This window comes from Sinocyclocheilus anshuiensis, unplaced genomic scaffold (genome assembly GCF_001515605.1).
Source record: "Sinocyclocheilus anshuiensis isolate Anshui unplaced genomic scaffold, SAMN03320099.WGS_v1.1 scaffold1162, whole genome shotgun sequence".
Taxonomy (NCBI): Eukaryota; Metazoa; Chordata; class Actinopteri; order Cypriniformes; family Cyprinidae; genus Sinocyclocheilus; species Sinocyclocheilus anshuiensis.
This window is the reverse complement of record NW_015540875.1, coordinates 971310-976825: the sequence shown is the minus strand read 5'-3', so window position 1 is coordinate 976825 and position 5516 is coordinate 971310.

Here is a 5516-nt window from a genome sequence, read left to right as displayed (position 1 = left end):
TCGATTTATATATTTTTATTCCTTATTTACTTGTTCTATTTTTTATTTTTTATTATCTGTGTTTTTTGTTCTGTCACGGTCATTCTGTTACACTGTGGAAGCTTCTGTCACGAAAACAAATTCCTCGTATGTGTAAACATAGCTGGCAATAAAGCTCATTCTGATTCTGATTCTGATTTTGTTTTTTTTTCCTATTTATTTATTATATTGTGTATGCATTATATTATTTTACTTATTCATTTTATAATTTTTTATTTATGGTTATTTATTTATTTGATTTAAATATTTGATTTTTATTTTATTTTATTCTTATTTTATTTCCTTTATTTATTATGTTATACAGTATAATTTATATATTATATCATTTTAGTTATTTATTTGATAAATTATATATATATTAATTATTTATTTGATTTAAATATTTTTATTTTTATTTGATCATTTTTATTTTGTGTATTTATTATTTGTTATTTCTTATTATATATTTATTATATTGTTTATATATCATATTAATTTAGTGATTTATTTTCTTTTTTTCTTTTGAATTTTTTATGAATTATATTATTTATTTATTTTTATTTTAGTCTATTTATTTATTACTGTTTCTTTATTTATCTTATTTTGTTTCCCGTTAGGATTTGTTCCACAATCATTATAGAAATGATTTTTCCTTTCTTGCCACTGTTCAGTCAAGATCCCTTTATTTCACAACAGATGTGAAGTAACTACATTTTCACCTATATAATCTGATTATCTGACACATTTCATTTCCCATTAGCTTCCTGTTTAGTGGGAAATCTCTGCTGAAGCAAAGCGTTCACACATGGCGTAAGTAGGACAGAGGTCTATTAATGCCTTCTTTCAGTATTATTAGCTGTGATTTTACAGGTGTGATTGGTCAATAATGCTTTTAGCTCTAGGCTTAGTGAAGTGTCAATGGAGGATCCATTAAATATTATTGTGTCCTTTTGCTTGTTGCTTTATTCTGAAGCCTGAACAATCAGGTTCAGTGGCTTTCCAAAGATACTGGACTGTGTTTTCCATTCTCCCATTAGCTGAAGATGCTTTATTTAATGGTACATACTGTTCTGCACTACTTCCACCATCTGTTATTCTCCAGCAGGGCCGGAAACACCTTGACTGAGTCAATCAGGTGTTGAAGGTCAAGTAGCTTCATTCACCTCGCCACAATAGAGACCTCATGTACCATTAAAATAACCGAAAAAAGCTTGTTGTCTACTATAAACAGAAATGGCGAGGAGCCGTTCTGCATGACTTCACGTGCCCGTCGTCTCTTTTTTGGTCATATATTGAGAAATAAATTGAAAAAGCAAGCAAACAAATAAAAAGCCAACGGCAACAACTGCTGTAGTGAAACTGGCTGTAAAATGAAGAAGACAGAAAAAGCACAGTGAGCACCTTGCCTGTGTAGGCACCCTTTCAAGCTTTTTCTGTTAAAGACTTTGACTTTTACATTTAATATTTAAGTTGTGTCCTAAAATGTAGGATTATTTTATACACACACACACACACACACACACACACACACACACACACACACACACACACATCTGTCCATCTATCTATCTATCCATCTATCTATCTATAAAGAGTTCAGATGCAAAAGCCTCTAAGTGCCATCTGAAAATGTTCTCAGGCTCCTATGTTTATATTCAGTTATTTCACTTTAATGGCAATGAAAACAACCTATTTATTGCAATTAACGTGATATTTATATCATTTTAAAAATATTTATAATATAAAATATTTTGTTTTATAATTGTGTTGTTTTACTTCATGACAGTTTTGCTATTTTTATTTGATTTGATTTTAGGATTTGTTCCACAGTCATAATATATATTATAATAGATTTATCATATTTGTAATTTATCAGATGTTGAGTAAAGATCCCTGCATTTCACAAGGCATATAAAGACTTATGACTTTCTTCTAAAGTGTTCTACTTTTAAAATGTATTATTAATAATGCTGTCCTAAATGTTTATTATTTTATTTAAATGTTATTATTATTATTTTTATTTATTTATTTTTCAGCTTCAAAGCTACATCCATCAAACTCAGAAGAGCATTTCATACGTTTCCAACTTTGGATGATTTTTCCCCTAACTAGATCAGACAAGATGCACTTCTGACATAAAACTATATTAAAAAGAAAACAGCATATTTACAGTAAAAAAACAAAACAATTTTTGTATGCTACTTTCAGAGGCAGAATCACATCTCTCAAATACAAAAAATCTCAAAGACAATCCCTAAATGCATTGCAACAATCTTTGAAAAAACATCCAAAAGAATGGTATCAATATTTTTTACCCAATATTTATGCTTATCAGAGTCTCATTATTTGCTAAACAATATGCAACATGCTAACATTAAAACCTATTAAAATCAATTGTTAATCAAATCTTTTGCTTTTCAAATAGCTCACTTTTCTTGTGTGATCAACATTTTATTCGACTTTAAAATGCACGCTTTTATTATATTTATTATATGCAGAGTAATATAAATGCATATTTATGCACAAAACACAAAACCTAACACAAACTATATAATTGCAAAATCTTTAAAAAATGAAAGAAAAAAATAATGTTTATGTTTTAAACTAAATGTTTATTGGTTTCTAACAGGAATAACATACAAAATAACACATATCAAAATGACATAAATCCAAAAAAGCCTATGAAGTTGCCTATGAAGGCAGCTGTATGTATTTGTAAAAAAAAAAAACAGCATAAAGTTGGTGTGTTTTGATGGTTTTAGATGGGATTTGGTCAAAGTGCAGCTGTTAAAAACCAGCAAAACACCAGTTACACTCTTAAAAATAAAGGTGCTTAAAAGGTTCTTCGCAGCGATGCCATAGAAGAACCATTCAGTCAAAGGTTCTTTAAAGAACCATCTCTTTCTTACCTTTTTATAATCTGAAGAACCTTCTTTCGCCACAAAGAAGCTTTTGCGAAACAGAAAGTTTCTTCAGATGTTAAAGATTCTTTATGGAACCATTTAGACAAAAAGGTTATTTTATGGCACCGTGAAGCACCTTTATTTTTAAGAGTGTAGTAGACCAGCAAAAACCATCAAACCATCTTTCTAGCAGCGTTTGTTTGTGCAGTAGCTCAGTATTGACGGGTTGTTTTCTCTGCTCTCTTATGGCATGTTGAGGGTCTGTTTTCGCCTGCTTTCATTAGAACAGGCTTTTTGTGAAGGCTGGATATCGATTGTCATGTTTTGGTGGTGATCTGTGTTTGGGAATGTGCGAGTGATGAGTTCTTGACAGAGGCAGGATCCGTGCCGGTAAGAGAGGAGGAGAGGGGTCATTGGCCCGGGACAGAGGAGAGAGACGGGCTGTGGCGCCTGTCAGGTCGACAGCAGCGTCTGCGTCTGTTTGAGCAGAAGATCCCGGCTGATAGCGCTGGCGTCTACTGCAAACACCACCACCACAGCTACACTGCTACACTGTTTCTGAGCGATGATGCAGAGTAATAATGAATCGGGTTTGAAAGAGACACTTTCTTTCACGTAAATTAATCAAACTAAAAACATACAATTTTAATCATCTCAAATAAAATACAAAACTTATTTTATCTTAAAAATTAATTGTACTAAAAAATAAAACTAAACCTAAACATTGAATTAAAATATTTAAAAAAACTAATAAAAATGACTGAAACACTAAATGACCAAAAACAGAATTTACAAAAATTAAAAAAACTTATTTTATCTTAAAAACTTATTGTACTGAAAAATAAAACTAAACCTGAAATAACAATAAATAAACATTTGTATACACAAATAAAAAACTATTAAAAATAACAACTAAATTACAACAACAGAAAATATGAAAAAAATCAGAACATGTGAAAATAAAAAGAATTAAAAATACTAATAAACACACACACATATTTTATTATATATTAGAATATTAAACATTTCCAATAAAATTCAAATTAATTGTAGAGTATTTTTTCATAATTAATATTTTTGCGAAAATATAAGTATCGACATATTTAAAAAATGACTGAAACACACAACTAAATTACTAAAACTAAAAAAATTGTAGAAAATCTAAAAATAAAAACTCATTCAAATATGAAAATATATATAATAACTAAAAACTAAATTAACACTAAAATATATATACCCCCACCTTTTAGGTTTCCCAGACACATCCTGGCATCTCCTTTGTGGCTTCTTTGTTATGCACACTTTGACAAATATCATCCAGGTATTCCATGCATACAGGATATTAGCACTCTGTGCACAGTATGCATACGGCATAAATACTGCGGTGCTGCAGTTCTGATTAAAAAATAAATTAAAAAATAGAAAATTCTCATTGCAATGCATTTCATGATGCCTCATAGATTATATAAAGAGCATTTACTGTGATTTATACCAGTAAGAAGATCACCCACAAAGTGCATTACTACATAATTCAAGCAGAATTTTAAATAATTATTCCCCAAAATGTGACCTAGACTTGTCCTTTATTTAATGGAAATTTTGTCATTAGAAAAATAATAAATCGAGAGACGCAGATGGTTTGGTCTGTGTTTTGTGGTGATTTCATCTGCACTTTAAATTCTTCAGAACAATAATTGAAATCATTATTGATGTCCATCATGAGGCCGTTGTGGTTTATATTTATTGACATTATTGACAGACACAGAAGGTTATCTGACGCTTACACACCTCATGAATAGTGTGAGAACGAGGCAGTCTGTTATTAGTTTATCTATACATCAACATACATGATGCTGTACAATTACAGTGAGTTTATTCACATGTTTTCTAGTGTTTCTCATGCAGTTAATTACTCACGTTACATCTGTATCACACTTTACCATGGGATTTCACCCTTTTCTGTCCTATAACCAAAAGTAATAATAATAATAATAAAATACATACATGGTCAAGTTTTAGATTTTCTAACATGATAATGGACTTGTATAATACTTTTATAATAGTTTATACTGTATCTATTTATATCTTATCTGGCAAATTTACTTTGTATTCAGTTAACAGCATTTATTTTTTTCCCCTTCTGCCCATTTTTAGGATATGAAATATTTTAATTTCAGTTCAAATTTATTTGTAGACCATTTTTAATAAATATCAGCTTTACATAAGATAATGGCATGTAAGCAGGAAGTATGAACATTTCACGGGAAACAGGACATACAAAAGAATATGGGAGATATTTTCTAACATGAACATTATGAGGAAAGATAATTTGTTACTGTTAAAACACATTACAATACATTAAATTATGTAGCATTTTTTTCTGTTTATTTAATTATTGAATTTGTTTTTATTTTTTAAGTTATGTTTTACCAATACATTTATTTAATAATTGATCTTTCTTTCATTGGATAATGTATTCTTTGAACATAAGATAGATATAATTTCATGTCATATATATTGCCATTTTTGTTTTCCCAAGAGAAATGTTGTGCTTTGTCATTATGACATATATATATATATATATATATATATATA